General features: G+C 36.6%; 1 long non-coding RNA gene across 1 annotated transcript; it reads left to right on the top strand.

Moving 5' to 3' along the window:
- Nucleotides 1-4,938: 4,938 nt before the first annotated feature.
- Nucleotides 4,939-10,388, top strand: LOC106074592 (uncharacterized). Its single transcript, XR_008776646.1, has 4 exons — nt 4,939-5,135; nt 6,397-6,635; nt 7,772-7,905; nt 8,792-10,388. It is a non-coding gene; the product is annotated as an uncharacterized LOC106074592 (long non-coding RNA).
- Nucleotides 10,389-10,504: the final 116 nt, after the last annotated feature.

Below are 10,504 nucleotides of genomic sequence, written 5' to 3'. Positions count from 1 at the left end.
GTTCTTGACTTCAGTGTTAAGTGACATCATTGTTTTGTTCTTGACTTCAGTGTTAAGTGACATCATTGTTTTGTTCTTGACTTCAGTGTTTGTTGATATTGTTTTGTTCTTGACTTCAGTGTTTAGTTACATCATTGTTTTGTTCTTGACTTCAGTGTTAAGTGACATCATTGTTTTGTTCTTGACTTCAGTGTTTAGTGACATCATTGTTTTGTTCTTGACTTCAGTGTTTAGTTACATCATTGTTTTGTTCTTGACTTCAGTGTTAAGTGACATCATTGTTTTGTTCTTGACTTCAGTGTTAAGTGACATCATTGTTTTGTTCTTGACTTCAGTGTTTAGTGACATCATTGTTTTGTTCTTGACTTCAGTGTTTAGTGACATCATTGTTTTGTTCTTGACTTCAGTGTTTAGTTACATCATTGTTTTGTTCTTGACTTCAGTGTTTAGTTACATCATTGTTTTGTTCTTGACTTCAGTGTTTAGTTACATCATTGTTTTGTTCTTGACTTCAGTGTTAAGTGACATCATTGTTTTGTTCTTGACTTCAGTGTTAAGTGACATCATTGTTTTGTTCTTGACTTCAGTGTTAAGTGACATCATTGTTTTGTTCTTGACTTCAGTGTTTAGTGACATCATTGTTTTGTTCTTGACTTCAGTGTTAAGTGACATCATTGTTTTGTTCTTGACTTCAGTGTTTTGTGATATCATTGTTTTGTTCTTGACTTCAGTGTTTTGTGATATCATTGTTTTGTTCTTGACTTCAGTGTTTAGTTACATCATTGTTTTGTTCTTGACTTCAGTGTTTAGTGACATCATTGTTTTGTTCTTGACTTCAGTGTTTAGTGACATCATTGTTTTGTTCTTGACTTCAGTGTTTTGTGATATCATTGTTTTGTTCTTCTGTTTTCTGTTTTGTGTAATTGTTATAGAATCCTCTTACTTTAGAAAACAGTTTCAAGACTTTGGCTTCCATATATAAAATGCACATGGTGGGCTGAGAGGCTAAACCCGCTTGGCTATCAAGGGATGGGGGGGGGCTCTAGCAGAGTTGTGGTTACTAAGCCTCTAATGGCAGCACGGAAAACCATGCAGATATCTCCCCCCCCCCCCCCCCAACTGGTCCGCTCAAAGAGATAAAACCATAGCGCTCTGAGCATGCTATAAACATGAAAGTTTGGACCATAGCGCTCTGAGCATGTTATAATCATGAAAGTTTGGACCATAGGGCTCTGAGCATGCTATAAACATGAAAGTTTGGACCATAGAGCTCTGAGCATGCTATAAGCATGAAAGTTTGGACCATAGCGCTCTGAGCATGTTATAAACATGAAAGTTTGGACCATAGAGCTCTGAGCATGCTATAAGCATGAAAGTTTGGACCATAGAGCTCTGAGCATGCTATAAGCATGAAAGTTTGGACCATAGCGCTCTGAGCATGCTATAAACATGAAAGTTTGGACCATAGGGCTCTGAGCATGCTATAAGCATGAAAGTTTGGACCATAGGGCTCTGAGCATGCTATAAGCATGAAAGTTTGGACCATAGGGCTCTGAGCATGCTATAAGCATGAAAGTTTGCTATCAAGGGATGGGGGGGGGGGGCTCTAGCAGAGTTGTGGTTACTAAGCCTCTAATGGCAGCACGGAAAACCATGCAGATATCTCCCCCCCCCCCAACTGGTCCGCTCAAAGAGATAAAACCATAGCGCTCTGAGCATGCTATAAACATGAAAGTTTGGACCATAGCGCTCTGAGCATGTTATAATCATGAAAGTTTGGACCATAGAGCTCTGAGCATGCTATAAGCATGAAAGTTTGGACCATAGGGCTCTGAGCATGCTATAAACATGAAAGTTTGGACCATAGAGCTCTGAGCATGCTATAAGCATGAAAGTTTGGACCATAGCTCTCTGAGCATGTTATAAACATGAAAGTTTGGACCATAGAGCTCTGAGCATACTATAAGCATGAAAGTTTGGACCATAGAGCTCTGAGCATGCTATAAGCATGAAAGTTTGGACCATAGGGCTCTGAGCATGCTATAAACATGAAAGTTTGGACCATAGGGCTCTGAGCATGCTATAAGCATGAAAGTTTGGACCATAGGGCTCTGAGCATGCTATAAGCATGAAAGTTTGGACCATAGCGCTCTGAGCATGCTATAAACAGGAAAGTTTGGACCATAGGGCTCTGAGCATGCTATAAGCATGAAAGTTTGGACCATAGGGCTCTGAGCATGCTATAAACAGGAAAGTTTGGACCATAGGGCTCTGAGCATGCTATAAACAGGAAAGTTTGGACCATAGGGCTCTGAGCATGCTATAAACAGGAAAGTTTGGACCATAGCGCTCTGAGCATGCTATAAACAGGAAAGTTTGGACCATAGGGCTCTGAGCATGCTATAAACAGGAAAGTTTGGACCATAGGGCTCTGAGCATGCTATAAACATGAAAGTTTGGACCATAGCGCTCTGAGCATGCTATAAACATGAAAGTTTGGACCATAGCGCTCTGAGTATGCTATAAACATGAAAGTTTGGACCATAGCGCTCTGAGCATGCTATAAACATGAAAGTTTGGACCATAGCGCTCTGAGCATGCTATAAACAGGAAAGTTTGGACCATAGGGCTCTGAGCATGCTATAAACAGGAAAGTTTGGACCATAGGGCTCTGAGCATGCTATAAACAGGAAAGTTTGGACCATAGGGCTCTGAGCATGCTATAAACAGGAAAGTTTGGACCATAGCGCTCTGAGCATGCTATAAACATGAAAGTTTGGACCATAGGGCTCTGAGCATGCTATAAACAGGAAAGTTTGGACCATAGGGCTCTGAGCATGCTAAAAACAGGAAAGTTTGGACCATAGCGCTCTGAGCATGCTAAAAACATGAAAGTTTGGACCATAGGGCTCTGAGCATGCTATAAACATGAAAGTTTGGACCATAGCGCTCTGAGCATGCTATAAGCATGAAAGTTTCCCCTAAATTCACTAAAATATATTAAAATGTGACGTCAGTCATCCTGAACTGAGGCTGAACGGCAGATATCCGGACTGCTTTTTGTTTTGTACAGTAGACCTACAGTAGCTACGTCTTTTTGCTGGTGTGTCACTTCATCTATTTCTCTGCTTCTTGATCTTGATCTAGTCCTGCTGTCTCGTAGCACGTGAGTCTGAAACGTGTCCATGTATTTCAAGCTTACAAAGTTATTGAGGAGAAATGTTGGCTAGCTGTCTAGTGAATTGTCATGCAAGCTGGGAAACAGGGCTTTATCCACCTTGTTACAACCTAACGGGCTTACAATCCAATCGAAGTTGTAAATCTTAAATCGCCTTGATAAGAGAGATTTATAACGAACCCCCTTTTCTCGTGAATCATTGCTATTGATTCTATTTATAACGTCGTTACTTCCACAATTTCGGACATGAAAAAAAAATCGAGACACTATTGCGATATTTGTCTACTCTGACCCTAGTGAAGGTTCAAGGACAAGGCAAACAACGAGAGAAGCTAATGACATCACTCTTGATGCTGCGCTTTACCTGTGGTTTACGCAACGGCGGAGCCAAGGCGATCGATATTGGGAACTTTGGTGTGTAAAAAGGCGCAACCTCCATATGAATGTTCTTTATATTGTTGAAGAAAAGGACTGTTTACAATATTCAGCATTTGGTTATCCTAACAATTGAGTATCTGGACAGACCTCGTGTCCAATTAGTCTGGATAATTGACATTACTGTAATGCAGTGATTCCCAGACTTTATCCTTAACGGAACACTTCGCACATTCTGAGTATTTAGCTGAACACTTCGCACATTCTGAGTATTTAGCGGAACACTTCGCACATTCTGAGCATTTAGCGGAACACTTCGCACATTCTGAGTATTTAGCGGAACACTTCGCACATTCTGAGTATTTAGCGGAACATTTAGCACATTCTGAGTATTTAGCTGAACACTTCGCACATTCTGAGTATTTAGCGGAACACTTCGCACATTCTGAGTATTTAGCGGAACACTTCGCACATTCTGAGTATTTAGCGGAACACTTCGCACATTCTGAGTATTTAGCGGAACACTTCGCACATTCTGAGTATTTAGCGGAACACTTCGCTTACTTTTTAGAGAGATTTATTCACACTGTGTCCTATTAGTTAACTATTCCAGTATTTCGTGGAACACCTATTCAGACCTAGGGTTCCGCCGAACACAGTTTGGGAAACACTGCAGTACTGTATTACCAAATGTAAGCCTATCTGTAGTGTAACTAAACTATCAATATTAGATCACCAAATGTAGGCCTATCTGTAGTGTAACTAAACTATCAATATTAGATCACCAAATGTAGGCATATCTGTAGTGTAACTAAACTATTAAATTAGATCACCAAATGTAGGCCTATCTGTAGTGTAACTATTACTATTAGATCACCAAACGTATCTATTTACTTCATTCACCGTCCTCTTCATGTAGTTTGTATGTTCATCGAGGTTGTCACCACCAACACGCAGTATGATGTAGGCTAGCCACCATAACACTAAAACATGATGAAAGCATGGTTCACAGACTCAAGCTGGAAACACAAGTTAACATTTGGAAGTTAATATAAAGTTTATGATATTTTGAGGAACTTTTTTTTAAAATCGGCATTTACAAAAAGTGCGACTGTTTGTTTTTCCACTTTGGAGTCATCCCCAATGGCTCATGTGGGCCCCTATTGGTCATGAGTCAAGGGCAATTAATTATCCCCTTCGCGACATGCTTGCTACGCCAAAGGAAGTGGGCCTCTATTGGTCATGGGCCCGGGTTCATTGAACTATGGATGCTACGTCAATTGTTTATATAATGAACGTCTGTAATCTTGAAATGTTTGAAATGATGTGGGGAGTTATCTTCTGCTTGTCATTTGAAATAACCATTGGAGAAGTTTACCTTGAATAAATAAAGACCTATTTGAAAACTACTGCCCCCCTCCCCCTTTCAAAGTTATGTTCCATTGACTTCTCCTCAGTGATGGGAGATTTTATTGATTGCAACTGGTGCACAGTGATTTGTTTACACTCAATCTATAAGTGAGTAGTTTCAGGAATATGGCCGACTTTGTAGTCCTATTGGGAATTAGCTCGAAGTTCTTTGGTAAGATTTTTAAAAATAGAATAATGTTTAAATTTTGACAACATTAAATTACAATGTATAATAAATACCTAGTTAGTTATGTTAATTATAAATGCACTTTAATTAGATTCATGGGTCTACTGACTAGAATATAACTTTAATTAGATTCATGGGTCTACTGACTAGAATATAACTTTAATTAGATTCATGGGTCTACTGACTAGAATATAACTTTAATTAGATTCATGGGTCTACTGACTAGAATATAACTTTAATTAGATTCATGGGTCTACTGACTAGAATATAACTTTAATTAGATTCATGGGTCTACTGACTAGAATATAACTTTAATTAGATTCATGGGTCTACTGACTAGAATATAACTTTAATTAGATTCATGGGTCTACTGACTAGAATATAACTTTAATTAGATTCATGGGTCTACTGACTAGAATATAACTTTAATTAGATTCATGGGTCTACTGACTAGAATATAACTTTAATTAGATTCATGGGTCTACTGACTAGAATATAACTTTGGGATCCAGGCTTTGTTTTTAGAATTTGGAATAAGAACTTCAAGTTCAGGCATTTATGAACGTTTTGTTTGAGATTATTTCTCTGAATCTGCACATTTCGATTTGCTTTGCTGTTTAATCTTTTGTCATGGTAATTTTACAATTTTACAGTCGGTTAGTAGAATTTCGTTTTGCTTTTTTTATGTTGAACAACATAGACGGGAGTTGCATTTTCTAGTAATGGTCCACTAAAGGTAGAAAATACGACACTTTATAAATACGTATAATAATGTTATCTTTAGGAATACTTACAGTTCTTTTTTCTATATTTTTAGATTACCTAATCAATAATTTTGATTGATATTTACACCAAATTATATTGGCCTAGAGGCTTAAAGTTAAGATAAAGAAGTCCTATTTTTTAAAAAAGAAATTATCTTAATTTGCTCCTTCTTCCCTAGTGCTATTAGAGCATGGAATAGGTTGCCTGAGCCAGCCAGGAAAACCAGTGACTTAGCATAATTAAAGTCATTGGTTAACACTTAACATGCATGACTAGATACATGACGCGTAGGCCGTAATCATCTTCTTTTTTGAAGTAATGTCTGCATTATATAAGATAAGAAGATAAGACAATTTATAGTTCCCCTTTCAGACCATGTGGTCTATATAAGAAATATGCGTGATTAGAAATTCATTGGCATTGTCAATTGTAAAAAGAATTGTCATTAATTAACTTGTTCTACTGTTTATTTCACATTCAGCCATCTCACTGTAAGCGACAGCCTTGAAAGAAATAGTACGGAAATACTATAGAGAGAGTATTCTGTAGCCGCACACATAAGCCCTCAATTTCATATGCGTGTAGTCTGTCAGCTAACTCATCTAGATCATAAGTCTATACGAATATAATGATGACCTTGCTTCAAGTCACCTGGTGACAACTACAGGAGCATGCTGTCTTATCCAATGTTCTTCTCATTGCTAGTAATTCTATTTATAGGTAAGTGATAATCCCTCATATATCTTCATATATATCATGGATGCCAAATACCATTGCAGGGTCCTTAATAACTGTGATATTTATACCTAATTATGTCAAGGCCATTACAAATCTCCCATCAAGCATTTCGTTAACCTATGTAAGATTGCATTATTTGTGTGTCTTTATTTGTGTGTCTTTAAGAGTTAAAATGTAACTTGTCAATTTGAAAAAAAAATTGACAAGATGGTAGGCCTATTTAAAAAAAAAAATGTCAATGTTTTGATGTTTCGATGTTTCTTGTCTAGAAAAGGGAAGTTATTCGGTCAGAAATAAATCTTCTTTCAAACTTGATCAAAATAAGTTCTAATTATAAAGTGTTTTTTAAATATAAAATACAAACACATCACCAGAGGAAATTTTGAGTAAAAACACATCTTCAAGGTCATATACAAATATAAGCACATCTTCAAGGTTAAATATAAAATATAAGTACAACCGCAGGGTCTAAGTTATAGTAGGATATAAGCAATTTAAGATGAAACATATGGTATAGGTGAAATCTCAAGGTTTGGATCAGTCATGTAAGTCAACTTGTAATAGATCTAGATTAACAATAATAAATCTGTGCGATTAGAAATATTTTTAACCAAATATTTGTAATGTTTTTAGCTTTCTCAGTACGCTATGAACCTACCACTTGTCTGGACCAGTTGGTCTAGAAGTCTAGATCTATTACAAATTTAAGTACATGACTATTCCAAACTAATTGATACACGTTAATATAAACTTTGTATATTTTTTTAAAAAGTATTTTTTTGTTGTATTTTGCTTGTTTTAAATTTGAGTTTAGCTACTCGAAAAATTGTGGAGTAGACGGTGTAGAGGTCAATGAAACAATTATTTGATTTCCACACAAATATTTGGAGCCTTCTGTATCTTCATTGTTTTTATTTCGATGTTTTGAACCTAATGTGTAGTCTGTACAGACATGGTCGTCAATAAAATCTTATCTTATCTTATCTTACAACAACTTATCAGGGAATGATCTAAACGTGACTAATCTAAACTAATCAAACAAAGCGATTTCATCGTATGTGACTAGAGCCTACAAAGGAATCGATGTGAACCCTTTCCGTCTGTGTTAATGATTTCAGGCCAACCATGTGAACTGCTGCATTGCTATGAATGTCAAGACGCATTCACTACACTATGGCTGCCACAGACTTGCCAGTTCAATGCTACGGGGGCACCGGTCAGAGAATGTAACGATCAACAAAGCTTCTGCTTCGTACGTAGCATTTGTTTCTTTCTTAGATAGATCTAGACCTAGGCACAACCAGTGCAAGGGGGATTAACGTTTTTAAGACTAAGGGCCGCGTGTCACGGGCGGGCCTCATGTCTCCAAATATCTTCAATAGAAATGAATCCCTTCGGCTTCTTTATGGAACGTGGACAGGTGTTTTGAAGGATCGTCAAACAAATGACGAGAACTATTTAATAAGCATGGTGTTTAATAAAGCGTTTCTTTTGAGTCCGAAGATTAATGAGGAGTACATTCGCAGTCCCAGCTGCGACCTACATATTTTGCCACATCCAGCGCAGACATAACCGTTGTCCTCGACAGTGTATTTTCTTTTGGTCTCTAATGATGTTCTTGTGAATAGAATATTGTAATATCGTAATCTTGTAATTGTAAACTAAATAATTGGACAGAATCTCATCTCTCTCATCTGTTCCTTGACTTTCGTCGTAGGAGTGATGTGGCAATTCGTGTCACCAAATCCCTTCATTTTCTCCGGTCAGCATCTGTTCTAAGCCTAATATGAAGAGAGAGGCCGGTCCCTTCTTTTACGCTGTCCAGGCCACTTTTGGACGACCCTTCCTTCGTGTTCTTGTTCTGTACCTTGTAGGATAACTTTGGACAATTAGTGCACATAATACTTCGGGTAAAAAAGTACAATATAATTTCAATGAAATAGTGCATTTACTGTGAATGTATTGTAATCAAGAAAAATTAATAACTGACCTCCTCATTGTACTATCTTTCCTTTATATATAAAGACTACTCTAAATTTAATTTCTCCACTAGCAATGAAAGAACCAGAATTTGCGAATGAAAAATAATTCCTGTTCTTTGAATGCCGAAACTTCAATCGTGTCTTTTGTTTTGTTAGGTGACCAAAGTGACGGTGGTCAAGCGAGTCACGAACATACAGAGAGGATGTACGGACGACTGTGAATATGGCTGTCAAATGTCAGACTTCGGGTTAACGTCTTTGACCTGTACAACATGCTGTACCACAGAACTTTGTAACACTGGTGACGGTGCGGACCAGATCAAACAATATTCAGGTCTTCTGCTGATCAGTGTCATGTGGAGCATTCTGTTGTTCAGGGACACTTATGTATAGAATGCGTAGCTTCATTGAGGATTTTAACACCAAAAGTTAATCAGAGTAATCTGTTCTTGGTTACATTTTGATTTGTTTCAGATCCTGTGTACGGTTTTTAATCGAGCAATAAAATTCAGGAGGAGAGAAAAGAAAAAAGAAAGCGATATGAAAAATGCAGGAACCATGGTAGAAACTAAAGAAAAGATTGTAAAAAATTATGAAAAGATGAAAATTGGGAGAGATTTGGAATTAAATAGAGAAAAAATAATGCCAAAAGTCGCCAATTCAAAAGGTCACTGTTGCCAACAGGTCCGGCCTTAGGCCACTGCAACCTATGCAGCCGCAGTGGGCCCCGCACTGTAATAGGCCCGCGTTAATTGTAGGTGTACATTATTAAATTAAACCATTATAACGTATAACACGGTTCCCGCGGCATCCTTATTTTCCAGGAACTGCTGGAAATCTCCTGAAATTATTAAAATCTCCTGAAATTATTAAAATCTCCTGAAATTATTAAAATCTCCTGAAATTATTAAAATCTCCTGAAATTATTAAAATCTCCTGAAATTATTAAAATCTCCTGAAATTATTAAAATCTCCTGAAATTATTAAAATCTCCTGAAATTATTAAAATCTCCTGAAATTATTAAAATCTCCTGAAATTATTAAAATCTCCTGAAATTATTAAAATCTCCTGAAATTATTAAAATCTCCTGAAATTATTAAAATCTCCTGAAAACTCATTAAATCTCCTGAAATTATTAAAATCTCCTGAAAACTCATTAAATCTCCTGAAATTATTAAAATCTCCTGAAAACTCATTAAATCTCCTGAAAAAAAAAAAACTTTTTCATTTTGGGGTGTCATTCAATATGGAAAACGCCATTCCCACGCGCAATTGAAAAAAGACGGCATTGTCAACTTTCATTTTACAAAAAATATAAATCAAAGACGAATTTATTTTCTACTACAAAATCTTAATTTTCACTTATTATCCTTATGTCTACACAGGCTAGGTCCCGCTCTATCCGTTTCGCATAGGGACCCGCAATTGTTAGGGCCGGCAATAGTTGCCAACTACACTTTGTTGTCTTTTGAAAAAAACAAAATATTATATGGTTTACTAAAATAATACGCTTATTAATTTTTCTGTGTTCTGTAATTCGGATACACCAAATGACTTTAAGGATTTTCCTCCATGTATGAAAAAACTCCAATAGGACAAATATTCATTCGTTTTGTAATTCTTTCTCTTTATTTCTAAGAACTATCATTTCATGTATTTTTGTTTGTCCTCATTAGAAAAAATGTTGACTCTAACCACTTAACACGTGTCTACTAACAGTACCAATTAAAACACAATAAACCATTGAATGTCCTCAGAACGACCTGTTTGTTTTGTTATACCGGACACGCTAGACTAAACTTGGATTTTGAATCATATATACATATATATATATATATATATATATATATATATATATATATATATAT

This window comes from Biomphalaria glabrata, chromosome 2 (genome assembly GCF_947242115.1).
Source record: "Biomphalaria glabrata chromosome 2, xgBioGlab47.1, whole genome shotgun sequence".
NCBI classification, from domain to species: Eukaryota; Metazoa; Mollusca; class Gastropoda; family Planorbidae; genus Biomphalaria; species Biomphalaria glabrata.
This window is presented reverse-complemented; position numbering and strand designations above follow the sequence as displayed.